Here is a 24,194-nt window from a genome sequence, read left to right on the forward strand (position 1 = left end):
GTGAATAATACTGCAATAAACATAGAAGTATACATATCCTTTCTTTCTTTTTAATTTTTTTCAATACTTATTTGAGAGAGAGTGAGAGAAACAGAGTATGAGCAGGGGAGGGGCAGAAACACACACACACACACACACACACACACAGAATGCAAAGCAGGCTCCATGCTCCGAGCTGTCAGCACGGAGCCCAACGTGGGGCTCAAACCCACAAACTGCGAGATCATGACCTGAGCCGAAGTTGGAAGCTCAACCGACTGAGCCACCCAGGTGCCCCTACATATCCTTTCAAATTAGTGTTTTTATTTTCTTTGGGTAAATACTGAGTAGTGGAATTACTGTATCATATGTTTATTTCTATTTTTAATTGTTTGAGGACACTCCGTACTGTTTTCCACAGCAGTTACACCAATTTGCATTCCCACCAACAGGGCACAAGAGTTCCTTTTCTCCACATCCTTGCCAGCACTTACTTCTTGTCTTTTTTGATAGTGGTCATTCTGACTGACGTGAAGTGATATCTTACAGCGGTTTTGATTTACATTTCCCTGATGTTTAGTGATGCTGAGCATTATTTCATGTGTCTGTTGTCCATCTGTATGTCTTCTTTGGAAAATATCTGTTCAGGTCCTCTGCCCATTTTGAATCAGATTGTTTGGGGTTTTTGGCGTTGAGTTGTATAAGTTCTTTATATATTTGGATACTAAACCTTTATCAGATATATCATTTGCAAATATCTTCTCCTATTTCCTAGGTTTCCTTTTTTCTTTGTTAATGGTTTCTTTTGCTGTGCAAAATCTTTTTATATTGGTATAGTCCCAATAGTTTATTTTTGCTTTTATTTCCCTTCCCTGAGGAGATGTATCCATAAATATGTTGCTAAGGCTGATGTCCAAGAGATTATTACTGCCTATGTTTCTTTTAGGAGTTTTATGGTTTCAGGTCCCAAACTTAGGTCTTAATCCAGTTGTTTATTTTTGTGTATGGTGTAAGAAAGTGGTCCAGTTTTATTCTTTTGCATGTAACTGTCCTGTTTTCCTGGCACCATTTATCGAAAAGATTGTCATTTCCCCATTGTATATTCTTGTCTCTTTCATCATACATTAATTGACCATATAGGCATATGTTCATTTCTGGGCTCTCTACCCTGTTCTGTTGATCTGTGTGTGTATTTTTGTGCCAGAACAATACTGCTTTTATGACTATAGCTTTGTAGTGTATCTCGAAATCTGGGATTGTGATACATCCATCTTTGTTCTTTCTCAAAATTGCTTTGGCCATTTAATATCTTTTGTGGTTCCGTACAAATTTTAGATTCATTTGTTCTAGTTCTGTGAAAAATGCTACTGTGTTTTGATAGAGATTGAATTTATAGATTACCTTGGGTAGTATGGACATTTTAACGACATGAGTTCTTCCAATCCATGAGCATGGTATATTTTTCCATTTGTTTATGTTCTCTTCAATTTCTTTCATCAATATCTTATAGTTTTCAGAGTATAGATCTTTCACTTCTTGGTTAAATATATTCCTAGATATTTTATTCCTTTTGGTGAAATTGTAAATTATTAATTCCTCTTTCTGCTACTTAGTTGTTAGTGTATAGAAACACAACAGATTTCTGTTTTGCTTTGTTTTTGTTGTTTTTGTTTTTGTTTTTGCACGCTGCAACTTTGCTGAATTCACTTATTAGTTCTAACAGTTTTTTGGTGGGGTCTTTAGGGTTTTCTCTTATGGTACCTTTTACTTTGTGTGGCTTTGTCAAAATTCTTTATGAACCAGTATTATAGACAGTAAGTATTGATGATATAGACTGTAATTTTTTTCTACATTTAATAATAAATAATGGCAGTGGATTTCATTGAGTTGGTGCCTATTAAAGTGTTTCTGAAGAAAGTATTGCCTATACGAACATCTCAACATTTAAAAGTTATTTTTCTTTCAGGTTTGCTGCTTTGATTCCAGAACAGTAGTCTAACATTGACCACTCACCTGGGATAAGATTTAAAAGTAACTCTTCTGTATCATAGTCCACATCATATCATTATTACAGATTGATATCACATGTAGTATCATTAATTTGACATAGTAAAGACAAATACTATTGTCTATTGATATTTAGTGTCTCTCTTTTTCCTGTTTTTATATATTTTCAGATGTATATGTTTCTTTTTTACTAGATTATGAGCTCTATACAAATAAGGCCTTTATCAGCTCTTTATTACAGTCCTTTGTATACAAAATTAGAGGTAATACAGCATAACTAAAAGTTATTTTCTGAGACACATACACACACACATTTTGGTTTACTGAGCATGGGCCATCACGTGTTAATGACATAAATAGATTAATTAATTAATTAAATGTGTGTCTTTACATAGTGCTCAATATGTATGTGCTACATACAAAAATTGAATGTGAAAATACTGATATTTTATTGACTATTGCTTGCTTAATGTTAGAAAATAATATTAGGATATTAGCTCTAATATGTATAGTCCATATCTGATAGTCAGAGACACTTTAGTTTAAGTGTCTCAAATTGTGAGGATTCAATTATTTTCTTTAGAAAATGCTTGTTTCTCTCAACCTCATTATCAAAACACTTTCTGCACACTTTGTGTAAAATTACCTTTTCTTCATTGTAATTACACAACTCCAAATCACTTTTCCTCATTGGTATTTGATAATTATAAGCAAAGGAGCAAATAGAAGAACAAGAAATACGTGAGCAATGCAGTCATGCATTTCTTCTTCTTTCTGTTGATAGCACTGACTTCATTGAGATGAAGTGTATTTAATTTCAATTCACTGAATGACCACATTCATAATTTGAGTTCATTCCCATTTCAAGCTGATTTCTTTTAAATTTGATTCAATATACATAATTTTTCTTTAAGCATACATGTCTACATTCCTTTGAACTTGTTTTTATCTAGGGAAGGGGAGGAAGGAAATTAACATTCATTTTGTATCTCCTTTTGACACAGCCTGTTTTTGGCACTTGACACATATTATCTCATTCAATTCTCTCCACAATCCTGAGAAGCCAGAATTATTATTCTCATTTTAAAGATGAAAAACTGATGGCTAGAAACCAACATGCCCAAGATTGTTTAATTAGGAAATGACAGAACCAGAATTAAAACAAAAGCATCCTCCTCTTTTTTTTTTTTTTTTTTTTTTTTTACTGCTATTACATTGTTTATTTTCAGGCAAAGATTTTGCAAAAAAAACCCTCATAGGCGACTAGAAAGTTAATAATTTTTTTGAAATCATATCGGTTATCTGTGGTGCATGTGTGAAATCCAGTGTTAAAAATGTTTATTAGAACATGACACTTGAACATGCTGCACATTAGAATTTTTTGATGTCTCCCTATTTGCTCAAGGATGAGAGGAGGCTTCAAAGAGAAACATTCCAAAACCACATTGTGAAATGGTTTCTTTTTGTGTGGGTTCTTAAAAAAAATTGTTTTTAAAGACAGTGGTAAATTGATCTTAAAAGCCTATCGAGATTAAACTAGGTGGAAACCATCTGTGTTTTTATCATCACCCATGGGTGTGTTAGATTCTGGGTGACAATAACGGAGAATGTGACCACACTCATTTCCAGTCCTAACAATTTGGTTCCATCCAACATGCCACAGGTTTCCCCAGGAGTCTTGCTTAATTGAGTTGTAACTTACCCCTTTTGGAATTATTAAAACTCTAAGCATCCCAATGAGAGACTGTAAATTGTGTATTATGCTGATACTTATGCTTGTTGTTATCTTAGTGACAACACTGTTACAAGTGTGAGGCAGTTTATAAGAAGCATTGGAGTCTGCTCTGGGAAATGTAAATTATAATCTCAAACGATCTATATGAGCTAGGTCAGATCACTTAACCAGCCCCTAGTCTTGGCTTTCTCCTCCATAAAATAAAGGTGTTAAACAACAAAATCACCGGTGAAATTTCCTTTTCTAAACTATTTTCCCCACAAGGGAAAAAGTAATAATTGAATGAATATTAGATGCAACTGTTATGAACAGATTTTGTGCATATTGAAATACATTTTCTATGCCTATACAACCATGTGTGTAGGTATATGTGGGTGATGTGCAACTTTTCTTTTTAGCCCAAATGGGAATATACTATACTCACTGTTCAGTTGAGTTTTATAAAATGGCATATATCTTGGAGTTATTTTTTATATTACTATATTTAGATCTACCACATTATTTTTTTTCAAGATTTTTTTTAATGTTTATTTATTTTTGAGAGAGAGAGAGAGAGAGAGAGAGAGAGAGAGAGACAGAGAATCTGAAGCAGGCTCCACACTGTCAGCACAGAGCCTGATATGGGGCTTGAACCCACAAATCGGGAGATCATGACCTGAGCCAAAATCAAGAGTCAGTCATTGAACCGACTGAGCCACCCAGGTGCCCCAGATCTACCAAATTATTTTTAATCACTGCATAATATATCTTTGTATGGATATGCCATGGTTTATTCAATCAGTTTTCTGATGATGGACATTTCAGTTTGTCACAATGACAACAGTAAGTATATATAAGCCAAAAAATGCATACAATGGATTCCTAGAAATGAAATTATTGGACCAGATTAATTTAAAACATAATTTTAAGATAATGCATGACTGATTTTTTTTTTTACCATGTAATAACCTCTTTGGGGAAAAATTATATAAACTTCTAAAAATTCAAATAATAAACAACAGTGGAAAGAAGGAAGCAAAAATCATTCTAATTCACAGTCATCTAGAAATCACCATTTGTTACATTAGGTAAATACCATAACAGATATCTATTAATGATTATGTGGAAAGAAAGCTAGATAGGTAAAATTTAGTTAAAAAGGACCATGATATATATACTAATTTAAAAAGTATATTACATTCAACTTCTATTTGGATCTCTCAGAATAAAAAAAAATGAGATAAAGCTGAAGTAATCTCTAAATTTTAGATAAATGTTTTATCACTACAAGAGATAATAGTTTCTAAAAGCTGTTTCTAAAATTAAAAAAGAAGATTCCACAAATACTGAGAATGGAACCCACTCTTACATGATATTCCAGTTTCCTTCCCCAGAGATGCCCACCTCCAAAATTTAACTTAATTTTTTGTTGTCGTTGTTAAGGTCTAGAAACTTTACAGTTTAGTCTGTAATCATCATTACATCAGTTTTTTTTGTCATATATTTATATTTAATGGATCCATGACCCATTATATTTTTAAGATCTATGGCTTTTTTGTTTTTGAGTTTTTGATTTTGATTTTTGATTACCTGGATTTAACTGACATTATTATTTTTTCAAGAAGGTGTCAAATTACTTTTTCTAGGTATTTGAGAACATGATTCAGCTGTTTTTATAGAAAAGGGACAAATTGGCCAAATATAATATGACTGGGTCCCATTTTCCTTCAGAATTTTCTAGACTCTGCTATCTTTCATTTTTTAAATTTATATGTATGTATGTATGTATTTATTTATTTCCTTTTACAGTTTATTTACTTTGAGAGAGAGAGAGAGAGCTGGGGAGGGGCAGAGAGAGGGAGAGAAAGAGAATCCCAAGCAGGCTGCACTCTGCCAGCCCCTAGGGGGGCTCAAACCCTCAAACGGTGAGATCATGACTGAGCGGAAGTCTAGAGTCGGACACACTTAACCAATAAGCCACCCAAACACCCCTCTACTGTCTTTTAAAATAGAGAGTTGCCGTGGAAATTGTCTGGTCCCCTCTTTACTTCCCACTTTGAACATGACTTGCTTTTGCTGTACAGATGTCTGGAGACGTATTTTTTCACATTAAAACAAAAATTTAATGTAAATATGTCTTGATTTTTCTTCTGTCAGAATTTCTTGGAATATGGTGTACATTTCTGATCTGCACATTTTCTTCTTCCTTAATTCCACGGACGTTTTAAAGTGTTGTGTTCTCTAATACTTTTCTCTTTCATTTGTAAACATTTTCTAATTCGACATTAATCATTTTATGTTGAATCATTTTTCTTGGTTCTTCATATCTATTTTCTTCTCTCTGATCTCCATTTCTTCTGCAATTTTTTTCCTACCAGCAATTTGATTTCCAGACATGTGGATTTTTCTCTTGCTGTTTCTAACATTTCTGTTAAATCCGTAATGCTATTTTTTGGTTCTCTATTTTCTCGTCTCTGTAAGCTCCCTTTACTTTTTATTTTGTATGTTTCGTGATCCACACCCCCCTCCCTCCCCAGCTCTTACTGAAATTAATTCATGTTATTATTAGGTTCTCTTCTTCCTTTCATTGTGTTTTATTCCACATGGAGTTTTAAATGTCTTTTATTAAATTTAAATGACCCATTCACTCTACTTACTAGAAATGGTGCCTGTCTTTTTCCATTACTGCAATTCTGCAGGGCCTGGGAGGAGCCTCCACTATCATTAGGTTTTGTTCCTGCCATTTCCCCAGGCTGTTTATTCACCCACTCAGTATGCTTCTCTCTAAATTGGGGAATATTCGTGAGAGTAAAACAAAATTTTTCTCTTTTTACATTTTTCTCCAGTTCTATTTCTGGGCAGTAAAAGTACGGTGGCGAGTAATGAAGAATAGTATCAACATCTTTTATTTATTTCATTGGCTACAGCATTTTCAAAATTACAGTATGAAGTTGTTACTCCTTTCTTTGGTTATTCACTGCTGATATAGTTTTTTTTTTTTTAAACCTTGCTTTGAGAGTTTGTATCGCTCATTATGTTAGATCTTTGTGAGGGGTATTTTAATTGACTTTCACATAGAAATATTCTCCATTATAAATACGCTCCAAAATGGTGGTACCAATGCACACTCTTGCCAAAAAAGACCTTGGAAACCCAAACTACTAAACTTGTTAGTCTTTGCTAATTAGATATGCAATAATGTTATTTTATTGTTTTGAGGTACAGCTCTTAGGAACATGTTTAGGTGGAAACATTTTCTTATTGATTTTTAAGAGTTCTTTATTTGCTATGTGAAATGGCTTTTTGCAAGCATTGTCTTCAGTTGATCGCGTTTTCTTTTGGCTTTGATTATGATGTTTTTGTTTATTAGTTTCTAATTTTCATGGAGCCAAATGATATATATTTTTCTTATATTTCTGACTTTTTTGACTTGCTCAGAGAAGCCTTCTAGATTAAAAAAATATATTTCCTGGAGCTGAAAAAATAGAGTCTTGGTCCCCCCAACCCCAGTACATATACACACACACAGAAGCCTGAGTCCATGAGCAAGGGGCTAGCATGTATGTTTTAAAAGCTTTCCCTGGCTGGGACTCATTGGACCTTGATAGTCTCTACCGAGCCTTCCAAATATGACATACTATGACTGTAAGTGATATTTCACAAAAAGGAAAGTAGCAAATGTTTTGTGAGGGGGAAAAGGCACTAGAGGCATTCATTTTTTTTAAAAAGGTATGTTTCAGCATCAGGACTTCATAACATACAGAGATTTATAAAGTACGATTTATTCTCACTATTTAGAGAAAAATGGCAAATATAGCGTCATCCCTTCTTGGAGACCTTTGTTGAGATCAGAAAAGGGAGGGGCCAGTCTTTTAACCAAAAAACTAAATATGCCTTCATGATATTAAAAAATCACTTGGTGAAGGGCATGAAACACGAATGGGTTATTGCTAGGTTGGAAGCCAAGCATATCAAAGGGACAAGAAAGGGAAGAAGTGGGGGGCGGGAGGCGGGGAATGAATATTTAGTAGAGCCTTATTGTCACTGTTATCTCAGAAACACATTTTATCAAAGAAAAAAAAAAGCCGGTTAAATTATTACAGACATGTGCCATCCCATCTTCTGAAGTGGTTCTATTAGAATATCCTATTGTTATCAAGGATGTTTCGTAGACAGGATATCTTTTCTGTTCAACATGATAAGGTAGAGAATATGTAGCCAAGTGAAATTATCCAAGTGGCAGAACATTCGCGTATAAAATAATTTATGGTTCACCATAAATGTTGTGAAATCTGGGACTTGTACAATGCTGAGTTATGAATTCAGCCCTTGTTAATGTTTCCTTTGCAATACGTGGTGGGAAACAGCTATTAAAAATACTAGCGTCACTATTTATTCAGATTCCACATCACCAGAATAAATTGCCTGAGAGGAAACATCTTGTTCGTAATGATTTGGAATACAGAGCTTAAAGTTTCATGCGCTGAATGTCTCGCTTTATAATAAGGAAGCATTCATAATATATGTGTGATATTTGTTAGTGCTTAAGATATAGCTAAATGTTTCATGAAAGAGCTATTGTGCACCTGATTTTACAATAAACAGTTAAAACTCCTGGAGTAGATTTGATGCAAGTGGAATGTTTGCTTAGATTTAGCAAAGAGAAATACTGTGAATAATTCACAGGGTGTAATTTGATTCAATACTTTCCCTGGCCTATGAGGTATATGGACCTACTATTTTTCCACGTATTTTTGTTCTTTTCTTCAGGTAGCAGTTCCTTTTGGCTTGTTGGCAATTCAGCTCTGGGGTCCATTGGAAAATAAATTTGGAAGATACACTGATGGATCAGAGAGAATCTTGTGGCTTCTCTACATAATCTCAGAGGCCTTCAGGTAGACCACCTGCCATCTCTTTTGAGAAAGACAGTGAAAAAGAAGGAAGGTAGGAGGGCTGAACTCCAATGGCACCCGTTCATTCCTATTCTTCTGTGGCAAAGGTCTCTGCCTCTAACTTCTCCCTCCAGATAACCAAATGTAATTAGGTGAGAGGTTTAAAGTGAGACCAAAATAAAATGCAAAAATCTGGGGACTTAGGGCATTATTCCACAGTGTCTGAGTAGTTGTGCATTCCTAACTTGAACTGTGATGCTCAGGGCCTTCCCTAGGTGTTGTGTAGGGCTCTGTGTGTCTTTTCCCGGCAATTATGTTCAGGCAACATCAAGTTCCAAAGAATATCAGGGGCAGCTTGAAAGGTAAGTGGAGAAAAATGGATAATGGAGAAAATCCAACTATCTTTCTTAGTGATATTGAGGGCTTCCTTTGAAAACAATTCTTGGCTAATTTCCTTGCCCATTTTTACTTAAGTTATAGGGTCCTAAATGTGTATTTCCATTTTTAGGAATTATCAAACTATAATGAAGTCCTTGGTTATTTCCTTTCTTTGATTTGCTATTGATATTTCTTTAGAATGCAGCAAAGCAAATATTATTTTAAAAGTGGCTAGAGATAACTGATTCACTAAGTACAATTTGAGTCTGCAGATGTTTTTTCTTTCAAGTAGGAGTTGTGCTGAAGTAGGCTTCTGAGAGGTGATTACCAGGCCTATACTTCTTTGCTTCACCCCATTCCCCCCACCACAAACCACTCAGAAGGAAAAACAGCCCCCAAGGCTTCAAGAAAGAAAGAGCCTCAACTGAATGATAAATCTCCTTAAATCAGAGAAGGGGAAACAACTCTATAGAAAGACATCTATATCAAGAATAGTAAAGCTTTAAAATAATGAGGGAGTGGTGCATAAATCCTTTTTTTATCTGCCTTCATGTGTCTGAGGTGGAGAAAAGAGTACTGAAAACATGTTTCCTCAATGAACACCCTATAGATAGGATGCATTTATCAAAAGCTCTGGGAGCCAGGAGATGTGAATTCTGGTCTTGGCTCCAACACCAATTAGCTAGTGAAATTGGCCCCTTTCCCCTTCGATTTCCTTATGCATAAGCTGATGGAGCTGGTGAGAAGTGATTCTAAAATCCTTTCCAGCTTTAATCTCTGCTTGTTCAAGCCAAGTGTTTCCTGAGTTGTGACCTGAGACCTATCAGAAATGGGCTAGAGTTGAACTACCAGGTTCCAGTGGAAGAACATTTGCTCCTTGTAATGTGATACCAGGTTCAGATATGAACCTGTTGAGAAGGAAGGATTCTGTGGATGGAAGTCTGGTGGGGGTGGGGAGGACTTTATCTAAAAACAGAGCCTGGAAAAGGAATAGTTATTAACTATGGATCCTCCATGGTCAACTAATATGCCATCTTTAATGCCTGTACCACTCTCTGGTAAGCTGAGGACTTCAGGAAGTACAGAGACCTTCAGGGTGCTTTGATGCACCCTAGAGGACCTGTGCTACCAAAGACTGTCAAAAAGTCAAGGTATGCATCATGATACTATCATGTGATAATATATCATGTATGTCACATCAAATTAGATCATACCAGAAGAGTCTCCTAGATTGCAGAGTAGTCCTCTTGGTGTTTTTACCCTATGAGCTCCATGGCCCCGGGGAAGTGGCCTTCAAACTTGTTAATCTACAGGTTACTTTAACTTGGTCAAGCCACCCTTATAACCCCGGACTGCTTTTCCAAACTATAAGTGACAAATCCATTTAACTCCCTCTCCCAGTCTTGGCTCCCATCTACCAGAGCAAAATCAGCTAAACCAACCAATCAGACCAAGACCAAATTCATTTAAGTGGGAAAAAAGGGATATTTTAAATGAGAGAACAAAGAAAAAATGCAACAGATAAATCATTTTATGCCAGAGCCAAAATATAGGCACAGGCATATTACAGACACTAAGATTGAAATCTCCACATATTATCTTGAGGACCTGTGGGAATACACTTTGGGAACTCTTTCCTTAAAGCAAGTTATGTATCCATATATGATCATCTGCAGCTCTGTTTTTCTTTTTTCTTTTTCTTTTCTGTGCTTTGGTTTATTGTTGTTGTTGTTGCTGCTGCCGTTGTTTTTTCTTTCTCCCCAGTAGCCAGGAACTTGGGTTCTGAACCAGTTCAGAGGCTCACACACCTCCTTCAGAGTCACTACTTTCTAAGACAACACTTGAATTTTCCTTGGAGAATGTCCATTCAGGCACTGACCAGGATGGAACCTATTTAGCTTATAAGATCTGACAGTTTCATAGCCAAAGGTGGGTTAAGAGGCAGTTCATCAAAGTTCAAATCATGATAAGGAATCTGGCCTGAAATGGGAGATTGGACTTGCCATAAAGGGAGGTATTATTTTGAGAAAGGTTGGCATGTTTATGATTCTTGAGGCTATGTGAGCTCAGTTTTTCCCCTTAAACATCTGCCACAGGTGCTAGGGAAACACTGCTTGTATTTTTGTATGAACATGGTGTAAATAATGTCCACTTTCAATAAACCTTTAAAACCAAAACAGCTGCCATTTGGGGCTTAAAAACAACTTGTGACTTCCCGTAAGTCTGAGTGACCTTATCACTATTCTCCATTTAAACATGTTTCCCCTCCCCCACTCTCACCTTTGGTCTATAGTCTTGTAAAGTTCATAGCCCTTGACTCTGTTTTTCATAAATACATGGCAGTGGCTTTAAGAAATAAATAAACACTTGTCCCAGATTCTTGGAGGAGGTGCTGAAGTTGAAACATATACCACTACCCTGGAAAAAACACCCTCCACTTTGTGATTTTTAAAAAATCTTTTTTAAAACTCTGGTACTCCCAGGGCCTTTTCCAAATGTGTGTGACTGTCTCTCTTATCTGTGTTGTTTGTTATATATTGCAAGCCACGACAGCTAGCACTTTATCTTCTACATTCTTCTGTGATTCCTGAAGATTTGACCCAGGGCAAGGAAGTGATCTATAAAGCCTATGCATGTTTTCGGGCATCATATGTTTTCTTTCTTAGCCACACAGGATTTTCTTCTTTCAAGTCCAGTAGATTCAAAGTCTGAGGAAGGTTTTCTTTCATGTAGCAGCAGGCTTTTCTCACGCCCTGGGAGTAGATTGGTAGCATCCGAGAGACAGTGGAGTTCTACTCTCACTTTCAATACAAAGAATGTGGTTTATCTCTTTAAAGATTTTATTTCTAAAGATAAGATGTGAAATGATGGAGCAAACATAAGCCAGAATACTTTTGCATGTTGTGCGATTTTTTTCCTGTATAGGAACACTTAATAGCTGCTAGATTAAGGAGGTGTGTGAAAGCTTGCATACTTGGATCATTAGTTTACCCGGTCAGGATCTCTGGGCCAGGCGATTGGGCCCAGTCGTTCTCAACTGGGGCAGTTTTACCTCCCAAGGGACACTTGGCAATGTGGTTTGATTATTATAACTTAGGGAGAGGGCGTTACTGGCTTCTAGTGGGTGGAGGCAAGGGTTGCTGCTAAATACCCTGTAATGCACAGGACAGCCCTTCGCAACAAAGAATTATCTTGCTAAACTGTCAGTAGTGACTAGGCTGAGAAATTTTGGGGGGGGGGGCGGGACATGTAACAGTGGAGTGAACACAGGATTGAGCGCCAAGAATTAAAGAAGGCCTAAGAGATTAATTTGAAGCTTGTAATCTTCTAATGCTGGTTTCTGGCCCGCCATGATGCAAAAAAGGGAATCCTTCTTCGAGGTGTCAGAATGGAGTTTGGGGCAGTGGGTGACTTGGCACCCAACCCCAGAAAGCAGCACAGACCTCCCACCCTGTCATCGATCTCTGAGAGGCAGAACCTAACATCTGTGAGAGATATTTCTGTAATTCGCTGGGCATTCCCAGTACCCACCCACCTTGTTCTTTTTTCTGTTTCTTTCCTCCCCTTCCTCCTCCTCCTTCTCCTCCTCCTCATCTTTCTCCACCTCCCCCTCCTCCTCCTTCTCCTTCTGTTCCCCTTCCCCCTCCACTGCCTCCTCCTCCTTCTCCTCCTCCTCCTCCTCCTTCTTCTGTTACTTGTAAGAACATTTGTTTATAGAGCGAGAAGATACAAGCTAATGGCAGCTGTTTATATAATATGGAAGTGTCTAAAGTGTCCTTTTCAATCATGCCCCCATTTTGCTGATGTAACATTGCATCAGCTATATAGTCTGTAGAAGCTGAAGATTTACAAGTGGACCCCGCTCTTTCCCAAAATAATGCATAACCCTGGAAACTTTTTTCCGTTTAACAAATATGTGGCAGATACTTTTCAAGCTTAACTCATAAAGATTGACTTTGTAATTTTAAATCTTTTAATTTTTTTAATTAAGTTTTTAAATTTTAATTCCAGGATAGTAAACATGCAGTGTTTTAGTAGTTTCAAGTGTACAATATATTGATTCAACAATTCTATACATTACTCAATGCTAATCATGATAAGGGCACACTTTCATAACCAGACTGGGTAATTGTTATTTTTATTTATTTTTTATTTTTTTTAATTTACAGCCAAGTTAGTCAGCATATAGTGCAACAGTGATTTCAGGAGTGGATTCCTTAGTGCCTCTTACCCACTTAGCCCATCCCCCCTCCCACAACCCCTCCAGTAACCCTCAGTTTGTTCTCCATATTTATGAGTCTCTTCTATTTGGTCCTCTTCCCTGTTTTTATATTATTTTTGCTTCCCTTCCCTTGTGATCATCTGTTCTGTGTCTTAAAGTCCTCGTATGAGTGAGGTCATGTATTTGTCTTTCTCTGACTGACTAATTTCGCTTAGCATAGTACCCTCTAGTTCCATCCACATAGTTGCAAATGGCAAGATTTCATTCTTTTTGATTGCCGAGTAATACTCCATTGTGTGTGTGTGTGTGTGTGTGTGTGTGTGTGTGTGTGTGTGTATACCACATCTTCTTTATCCATACATCCATCGATGGACATTTGGGCTCTTTCCATACTTTGGCTATTGCTGATAGTGCTATAAACATGGGGTGCATGTGTCCCTTCGAAACAGCATACCTGTATCCTTTGGATAAACGCCTAGTAGTGCAATTGCTGGGTTGTAGGGTGGTTCTATTTTTAGTTTTTTGAGGAACCTCCATACTGTTTTCCAGAGTGGCTGCACCAGTTTGCATTCCCACTAGCCAGACTTGGTAATTTTTTAAATTAGCTGCATAATATTCTGTAGAGCGAATGTACCATTATTTATTCAACCATTCCCCTCCTCTATTTATCAACATTCCTGTTGTGTCTAGAGTTTTACTATTACAAACAGTGCAGCAAAAAACACCTGTGTACATATTGTTTCAAATATTAGTACTCTTCTGTGTTTAGTAATACTCTTATTTCTGTTGGATTCCATATAGGATGGCTAGGACAAAGAAAAAATTATTGTTGTATTTCTTTATAAGTTGTAACAATATTTGGGCACCTGGGTGGCTCAGGCGGTTAAGTGTCTGACTTCCACTCAGGTCAGGATCTCGTGGTTTATGGGTTCCAGCCCTGTGTCAGGCTCTGTGCTGACAGCTCAGAGCCTGGAGCCTGCTTTGGATTCTGTGTCTCCCTCTCTCTCTGCCCCTTTCCCGCTTGTGCTCTCTCTCTCTCTCTGTCTCTGTCTCTCTCTCTCTCAAAAATAAACATTAAAATTAAAAAAAAAGTTTTAGGGGCGCCTGGGTGGCTCAGTCAGTTAGGCATCCGACTTCAGCTCAGGTCATGATCTCACGGTCCATGAGTTCGAGCCCCGTGTCGGGCTCTGCGCTGAGGCTCAGAGCCTGTGCTCAGAGCCTGGAGCCTGCTTTGGATTCTGTGTCTCCCTCTCTCTGACCCTCCCCCGTTCATGCTCTGTCTCTCTCTGTCTCAAAATAAATAAACATTAAAAAAATAATAATAATAAAATAAAAAAAAAGTTTTAACAATATAGCATCAATCAGATATGAGTGCCCATCTCTCCACAATTTTGCCAGTAAAAGTTGTTAGTAATCATCAGGTAATACCATCTAATATGCTAACATCATATATATTGCTAATATATCCTAATATCAAAAAATAGTCCACTATAGTTTCTTGTATTATATATGCATATATGTGTGTATATGTATATATATATGTACATGTATGTATATTACAACATTTGTCCCTTTAATCTGGACCTTATTTTTATGTATGATGTGAAATAAACACCTAACTACATTTTCTTCAAATGGAAAACCAAGTACCACAAACTGTTTATTGTATAGCCTATCAGGTTTCCATAAACTTGAGATATGATCTTTTTCACATACATTTCCATAGTACCAGTGTTTATTTCTGAACATTTAAAAAAATGTTTATTTTTGAGAGGAAGAGAGTGCGAGGGGAACAGAGAGAGAGGGAGACACAGAATTGGAAGCAGGCTCCAGGTTCTGAGAGGTCAGCACAGAGCCCAACGTGGGGCTGGACCTCATGAGCCAGGAGATCATGACCTGAGCCAAAGTCAGACACTCAACCGACTGAGCCACCCAGGTGTCTCTTATTTCTGAACATTTGATTCTGTTACGCTGATTAGTTTTAACCTCTCCTAATACCACACTGTTTTGACTCTTACGGTTGTATAATAAATTTTGATATCTAGTAAGACAAGTTGCTCTGTTTTTATTTTGTACAATACACATAATACAAAACTGACCAATTTAGCCATTTTTCATTATACAGTTCAGTAGAGTAAGTATATTCACATTATTGTGCAGCCATCATCACTGTCTCCAGAACTTTTCATCTCCCCCAGCTGAAATTCTGCACCCATTAAATACTAATTCCCCATCCCTTCTTCCCCATGGCCCTTGATAACCAGTCTACTTTCTGTCTCTATGAATCTGATTACCTTAGGTACCTCATTTAAGTGGAAACACACAACACTTGTCCTTTCGTGACTGGCTTATTTCACTTAGCGTAGTGTCCTCAAGGTTTGCACTGTCTTAGAAAATGATCCATTTCATATACATGTTCTAGTATATTTGCATAAACCTTAAATAGCATTCTCTTAAGGTTTTAACATTCATTATACCTATAGCTGAGCCCCTCCTCTCATTTATAGTTATTTGTGTTTTTATTTTTTCCTGATCATATTTGCCATATTTATTCTTTAATTAACAATAATATATATATAAATATACATAATTATATGTATATATTATATAATACTTATATATTATTTATATAATATATAATATATTATATAAATAATAATATATATATATTATATACATATATACTTTATATACATATATATCTGGCTTTTAATCCTTCCTCTGTCCCTAGCTTCCTCCCTTTCCCCACCCCTGCCCTGGCTCTTTCTTTTTATCTTTGAGTGGGAGGCTCATTTGTTCTTTCACATTTAAAATGTGTACTTAGTTCACTTATTTTCAATCTTTTTTGCTTTCTATGAAATTCCAAGTGTCCCTAAATTTTGATGTGTAGTGTTCTGAGTATTGTTATTTTGGAAATAATCTACAGTATATATAATGAAATTCTTTGTAATTCAAAACGAATTAGAAAATGCTTTTAAATTTCCAGTGGCTACATTTTAATTTGACCATTTTTGATTGTTAATGTTTTAGTTTTATTGCATTATAGCTGTAGAATATGGTTTACATGCCTTCTACTATTAAAAAAATCTTTCGAGAATTCTTTTTGTGGTCTAATATATCATCAGTGTTATAAGTGTTCCATGGGTATTTGAAAACGATGTTTATTTTGCTTCTTTTTGCTTGCAAAGCTTTCCATGTATTTATTAAATCAAGCATGTTAATTGTGCTATTCAAATCTTCTTCTTGTGTTTTTTTTTTCTTTTACCAATTTCTGAGAGACAAGTATGGAAATTTCCCATTATGATATTAAATTTGTCAATTGCTTTCTAGATTTTGAACATTTTTAAAAAACGTGGTTTGATTATTGAATGTTAGATACGCTGGTTTATATCTTCTTTATGTATTATACTGCCTTTGTCTTATTTAATGCTTTTTGCCTTGACTAACTATACTGTTACCACTCCTATTTCATATTATTAACATTTGCCTACTATATCTTTGTCCATCCCTTTGTATTTGATCTTTCTGGAATATTTTGTTCTAGGCGTATCTCTTGGAAACAGATATACCTGGATTTTGCTTAAAGAAAAACCTAATTTGAAATTCTCTGTCTTTGAATTGGGAAATTTATCTGTTGCCGTTTCCTAGGCAAATGGAAACATTTGGTCTAACTCTGACAACCCTGTTTGGTTTTCTATTTTTATGTAAATTAGTTTTTTACCCTTTCCTGGAGTGATTGAGTTTTCTTTACTGTCATTTTTTTGTTTACCCGTTAGAAAGATGTACATACTACTACTATTTATCTAGGGCTTAAGCTTATTTTTTAATAACACATTTGAATATGTACCCTTTTATCAATTGCTAACATTAGTGTCTCTCACCTCTTCCTTAAGCAAGACAAGACTGAACTTAGCCTCTCTTGTCTTTTCTCCTCTACTTCCTCCTCTGATAGAAATTTCATTTCAACCTTGTGTTCAAGTTTTTTTTTTTATTATCTTGCCTGTCTTTTAGAAGGAAATATTTGTTAGTAATTGAATTAGGCTTAAAAGTGCCATTATGAACCATTATTTTGAGCTAATGTTAGTGATGTGCTCTCCTTAACTTATCATTGTTTCTTTGATCTCCTGTCTTTCTCTTCTTTGCATCTGCTTTTAATTTTTTCTGGCACAAACTCTTGAATAAGTTTTTTTAAAGGGTGGTACATTTTCTGAGTCCCTTAATATCTGTAATTGGCTTTACAGAGTTACTGGGCTTAGGATTGACACCCCAAATCTTTTACCTTCCAAACTTTGAAGATATTTTCCCATGACATTTTAGGATTCCCATTTTGATTACTTTTTTGACTGCCATCACTTGTTCAGTTATCTGGCTACTCTATTTTAGGCATAATATTAGGCTACAGGAATTCACAGAAGGTAACACTGATCTATAAATAAACGTCTGTGGGAGGAAGAGGAATGAGTAACTGAGTGTGCTGGGGTGGCAAGGAGGGGCGGGTCTCCTTTGCAGAGGAAATATTGAAACTAGACAGTGAAATTTACTACATAAATTTACTACAGAATCCACAATCTCACCTACTGCACTTTCTGGTTCTTATATTGCAATGTCAGATAGACTTAAATTAGATACATCTAGACCAAATGAGAATTGCATAGATTTAGAAATAAACATATCTTCCTCCCACCCCCCCCCCAAACCAATTAATCTTGTTCTAGCATCTAGCATGTATAACACCCCTCCCCTTTTCAGATTTCCTAGGCCAGCAGTTGGCGAACTAAGGTGTGCCACCTACTTTTGTAAATAAAGTTTTATTGGAACAGCTATGCTCATTTGTGTCTGTGCTGTTGGTGGATTCTTTCATGTTAGGACAGCAGACTTGAGTGGCTGCAACACAGACTGCCTGGCTCGCAAAGTCTCAAGTATCTACTCTCTGGCTCTTTACAGAAAATGTTTGCTGACTGCTGCTCTAGGACATTCATCAACACAGATGACCAGGGCTCACACCAGTGTTCCTGAAAGCCAGTGAAGGTAGGTTACACCAGCAAATCTTGACTTCCTCAAGGTGGCTGATGACTATATTTATAGATACAAATCCGGCAACTCAGTCCGCCTGTATTTTACGTGGAATGATGCTGAAGCTTATCTCTCAACATGCACCGTTGTTAATAATAACTTTCCCTTTAAATGATTTCCTTTCTTCATTGTTGTTTTTTTCTCATGTTCTAGGAGTTGTGCAATTCAGCATTGCGATTTTCATTTCTTTGCGTGATGTGAGGGAAGCTGGCATATTTGCTAATGTGCTGTTGTGTGGGCTCGGGCTGTTGATTGCTTTTGGCCTAGGTGCTGTGCCGAGCTCCAAGGTTTGGCTTTGTGAACGCTGCCTGGCAAAACGGAAACATTTTGTGAAATTTCACAAATGTCACATGCACCCGCACACACACACATTTTAAATTGCAAAATTCTCCCCCTTGGCGCACAATTTTACCCAGGTTTTTGTGGCTCATAATAAATCTTTAACTATCTTCAGTCCTACAGGAGCACTTTCGTGGGTTGACTTGCTTTTGCTTTGATAAAACTTGCACTTAAAAGTCCTCGGTTTCCGGGGTGTTTGTATTGTTTCGCCTTTCTCAAAAATTTAGTGTGATCTTTTATTCCAAAAGTAAAGCAGCTTTATTTCAAGCCCAACTGTTGTCTCAGGCAAAGATTCCTGATTTAATTCCCAGTGAATATCATTTTCAAGAGGGGTACCCGTAGAAACTGACCTCACAGCATCACCTTCCTAAACTGAGAATGAGACACAGGCAGTTGAATTCAGAGAAAAACTGGGCAAATTACATTCTTTTTGTGCGTAAATTAAAGCATCTAAAAAACTGTAACAAGAGTGCTTGATCCCAGTGAAAACTCTTCTTGATATATTGCGGTACTTTTCCTTTCTGGGTAGCTAAGAGCGCTTCAACAACAAGTCTGTCACACAGAGGAGGGTATATGTACTATTGCCACTGGGTCACAGATGACATTATGTTATGGTGAGGTAAGCTTTTACTTAAGGGTATTCAAGATGTCAGTGGGGACCAGGCAGTCTTTAATTTTGTGGTTGGTGTACCTGTTTTAAGGATTTGGTCAATTTTACGATATCCCCTTTGGTTCAAGAAAATTCTTCCCATTTGACTCCCCGGATTTGCATCTCTCTCTGGGCTTCACACTCTGTAGTTTTCTGGCACTCAACTTACAGAGACGTTACTTCTGACAACAAGCCCCTATCTTCCTTCCTTCAGCTTGACCCCAGGGTCCTCGTGCCTGTGAACTTCCATACCGGTGGCTTTGATGAGATGGCTTGGCTGCCCCATGCGCTAGCTGTGTCCTTCTTGCTTTAGACATACAGGGTAACAATAGTCGGGCAGCCCTCTGGATCCAAAGTGCACAAGTGCAACCAGGCCAAATGGGACAGGCTCAGCCACACCATTTGAAACATCATATTTACTGGAGAGCAGACAGTGCCCTTGAGAAACTTTGAGGAGAAAATTAGTGTCTTTATTTTGTCAGTTACAGATCTGGTCCCAACTGTTTGGTGAAGAAAGGATCGAAACATTCCATTCAATCATTGGAACAGTACCTTTAGGTAATGCTCAGTGTTCTGGGATAATTGCTCAGGGCCTCTCAGGAAATGTTAGAGTTAAAAGTGTGTGCTCAGGAGTCAGAATGTCTGTGATTTTGCCACTGAGTAGCTTTGTGACTCTGGACACATTACATAAGTACTCTGTGCCCTGGTTTCTCATGCGTAAACTGGAAAAAGAAGTATACCTCTGTGCGGTTTGATTGGATAGTCACTAGCCACTTATGCTCATTTAAATGTAAATTTAAAGTAATTAAAATGAAATGAGAGTAACAATTCATTTTTTCAGTTATACTAGCCGCAGTCCAAGGATTCACTAGTCACATGTGGCTAGTGGCTACTGTATTGGCGAGCACAGAATAGAACATTTCTATCGTAAAGTCTATTGGACAGCACTGGTCTACATCACAGGGTTATAATGAGCAGTAAATGAGTTTGTACATCTCAAGTGCTTAGAACAATGCCTGGCATGTAGAAGAGGTCCAATATATTTATCATTATCATCATCTTCGCCATCACCGTCATTGTTTCCATACGTCTTTTCCTTCTTAGATCCTCTTAAAAATGTTGGCTGGGTCTGCTGGGAAAGGGTATAGTTACTATACTTCTGGTTACTAGTTTTTGTACAAATGTTTTATTTCCTGTAAAGTCTGGTACATTTCCATATGACAGGATTCTTATTTTTAAAGAGAGACACCATCGTATTATGACTATGAGTAAGGGCTGTAGAGTCCACAGGCCTGTTTTGAGTCCCAGTTCTGCCACTTAGTAGCTGTGCCACCTTAAGTAAATTATTCATTCTTTCTGTGTCTCAGTTTCTACATAAGTAAAATGAAGATAAAATGTAATAGAACCCCTCAAAGTTCTGGGAGAATTAAATGAGGTAACCTGGACCTGGCATTGCAAGGTCTCAAAAAAAAATGACCTCTCACCGATATTATTATTTCTGCCCTGTTCTCATCTCCTCTTCAGGGGAAGTGTTTAGCTCACTCAGCCTCCTGGGGAGGAAAGGTGTCAGAGTCCTCTAGTTCTTCTGGTCTTTGAGGTGATGTCCCTTTGCCCCTTTGACCCTTGCTGGCATTTGGGAGTGAGATTTGTGGTTGATTTGATCTGTAGTTCAGTGGGTCTATAGCCCTTCCTAGCTGACATGACCATTCCTTGGCTCTCACTGGTGCTATAGACCCATTGCATCTCTGCCATACCTTCCTTTTGGTTTCTGGTTGGGTGGTCACATCTTCCATTGCAAGGTCTCACTCCATCTTATCATGACTGGTTCCTGGAGATCCCTAAGCTTTTCAACCCCATTTGGGAGAGCTTCAAGAGTTTCTGGGCTCCATCCATGCTGGACCCACAGGTTGATTTCAAGCTCTGAAACAGATCTACCCTCCATACCTCCTTCAATTTACCTAGCATACCATTCCCTTCCTCCAGTGATTTGAGATGGAGATTACCCCCATCCCACCTGGCAATCCATTTTAGCCCATGTGTATACTCTTAGAGGATGAGGTCATCTAAGGCAGGTCTCAGAAGAAATGAGATTTCTCATCAGACATTCTTTAAGACTAACAGCTATTCCAAAGTACCTTGAGGAGCCTTTGGATCATCATCTCCTCCCTGGGCCTGGAGATTCCTTAATAATGATTCCACTACCCATCATTTAGTCATGACTTGAGGTTGGAACCTGGCTTTGGGCATGTGTATCCAGACATAGTAAATGACCTCATGCCTATGGATCCCAACCTTAACTGGTAACTGGAATTCTGAATAAGTGTGGTAGAAATTAGCATGTCAACAAAAGAGGGCAAGAGATAAATGCATCAAACACCGTGGAAGTAGAGTTAGTAGGTCTGGCCACTGGCTAGATGTGGGAGGCAAGGTAGAGACGATTCAAATCTGACTTCTAGGTGTTGCACTTGGTGATTGAGAAAACCAGAAAGAGTTTTTATGCTGCCCTCCCAGTTGGATCTGCCCCTAAAGCATGGGACCCAAATATTAGCTATGTAATATACCCTTGCTGATGATGTAACTGTGATGGATTTGTTTTCATAGGTTCTGAGAAGACAGGTCCAAGGGCAATTGTGCTCTAAAAGTGAGGTAGACATTTATGAGACTGTATATGATATGTAAATATAACTGGGTTGAAAATGTAATATTGGACATCTTAACTCTAATATCAGGAGTTGAGGTTTTCAAATAAAGCCACAAGTAATCTAAATAAAAAAAAAAAAAGATTCTCTCCAGGGTGGCTTGATGATGTGGGTAAGGTACAGCATCATCAGTTTAGAGTCCAGTGACTATCACAGAAAGGGGAAGTTGCTTTTCTCTTTCTTAAGAGAGAATTCGCATGGTATTTATGACTTGGGGCACTGCCATGAAAGAGTAATGTGTCCCCAGGTGCACATGAATATTATTTGATGATGATGAACACTTGATGAATAACTTTCAGAGTGTTGTTTATAATTACTCTGGTAATAGTAATTATAGATCCAAAAGCAAAAAATCCTGACTATTAGATTTAAGAATAAAAGGTTAAACCTCATATAAAAGTGATCATTTTTAGTGGTTGTGGAGAAAATGTTGAAATGACTACAGGAACATATGGGGAACTACCAGCAGACCAATTCATGTGTTGCAGCTATTTAACTGAATTACAAATGCAAAATGCATTCTTTTCCCAGTTTCATTCCATTTAAACCCAAATGGCTATGTGAAATGGTGTCATACACCTGGTGAAAAGCTTTGCTTTTTAAAAATCTTATCGCTTCACCAAAGCGCCTGGTGTTGAACCAACAACAACATTCTTTCTGTATTTTTAAAACAAGTTTAACCATTTTCCAGAATATCCACTTCTCTTTGTATGAAAAAACGAAGCGTCACAAGAAATTCAATTCAACCCCCTTTTCTCCCTAATGGTTTTATTGGCATCAATGATGATGCGAGTCACTGTTAGGAAAGCAAATGAGGGGGGATTTTTTTCCACCTTAAATCTAGGAAAGAATATTTTGTTGTGGTTATAAGTGGAAGACTGTGTTATAAAACAGTAAGAAGTGCTCGTCCAAACTGCTAAGAGAACGTGACGAACAACAGAGGGATAAAACCCACAAAGTAAAAACTTTGAATTGTACTTAAGAGCACAACCAAAGAGAAACAGAAATAACAGTTGAGGCAGAAAAAAAAATTGAACTCTCTTTTAAAAACACATTAAAATAATATTTGATCTATTTGGGAACACAGGCTATATTTAGTTAGGATGAATTGTATATATTGGACATTGCAAACTGTTGGCCCCTGAGCCACGTCTTGTACCCAGTTTGTTTTATTTGGTCTGTCCGCTATTCAGAAAAAATTTTTACTGACTAAAAACATTTAAAAATTGGGAGAATCCACATAAAAATCTAGATTTTTAGTTCTTTCGGAAAAAAGAACCTGGCAGCATCAGGCTTGTGTTTCTGCAAGTTAAGTTGTCAGCTGGAGGGAATGGAGAACAACCATCTCCTTTAGGCGGGGTGTGTTTTCTCCAGTTGACCCGGCCACCACCACTTCCTAGTGCCTCCCTATTACCTGGTCTGTTTCTCTAATTTGTGTTACCTGGCCAGTCCTGCTGGTCTTCTGAGCTTGCAGCGCTGCTAGGTGTATATCAGTTCTCCCAACATAATGTGATCACACATTCCTTTAAAATGTTGGGCCTTGGCTGTGAGGTTAATACAAGTCCTGCATTGCAGCCCACTGCATTGCCCTGCAGCCCACTGCATTGAGTTTTGGGTGGTTTGAGGGTGTGATCCTTCCTGTCCTGCTGTGCATTGGTGCACTTGGTGGCTGTTGTCTGCTCTGACTTAACCATCAGTGGGATGGACTTTGGTTTTCTGTGACTGGCCAGTACTTTCAGGACACAGGCAATAAAAAATCTAGAAATATTTTTGTCAGTTGGTGCCGGTTAGTTGGCCTGATCTGGAAGATTAGGTCTGAAAAATACTAGTCCACCTTCCACTTCCCTTTTAGAAGGTAAGGACTTAAGCTTGTTCCTTATTGAACATCAGGACTCAGTGGAGGATAGAGCCAGTCACCATTGGTTCTATTCCAAATCATCATAGCTTTGGTTCTAAATTCTTGTGATTATAGGCTGCAGTGTTGCAAGGTTGTAAATACAGGAAGTCATAGTGTGTATAAACTATGATAGAATGGATAAATAAACTGCCATACATGTTTAAGCATCGATAAAGACATTTTAAGATATAGAAAAGTTAATTTTCCCATATGACTATTTTATTTTATTTTACTTTATTTTATTTTATTTTAGAAAGAGAGATACAAGTGGGGGAGAGGAGGGACAGAGGGAGAATCTCAAGCAGGCTCCATACTCAGCGTGGAGCCCAACATGGGGCTTGATCC

General features: G+C 37.3%; 1 long non-coding RNA gene across 1 annotated transcript in view; it reads left to right on the plus strand.

Moving 5' to 3' along the window:
* The window catches only part of LOC147575636 (uncharacterized), a 464,128-nt gene that overhangs the window by 177,109 nt on the left and 262,825 nt on the right, over nt 1-24,194 (plus strand). Inside the window, exon 5 of the long non-coding RNA XR_015242581.1 lies at nt 18,137-18,220. This is a non-coding gene — a long non-coding RNA (uncharacterized LOC147575636). The remainder of the gene's footprint in view (nt 1-18,136; nt 18,221-24,194) is intronic.

The sequence above is a fragment of the Puma concolor genome, chromosome D3, assembly GCF_028749965.1.
Source record: "Puma concolor isolate L17-30 chromosome D3, mPumCon1.1.hap2, whole genome shotgun sequence".
Classification (NCBI taxonomy): domain Eukaryota; kingdom Metazoa; phylum Chordata; class Mammalia; order Carnivora; family Felidae; genus Puma; species Puma concolor.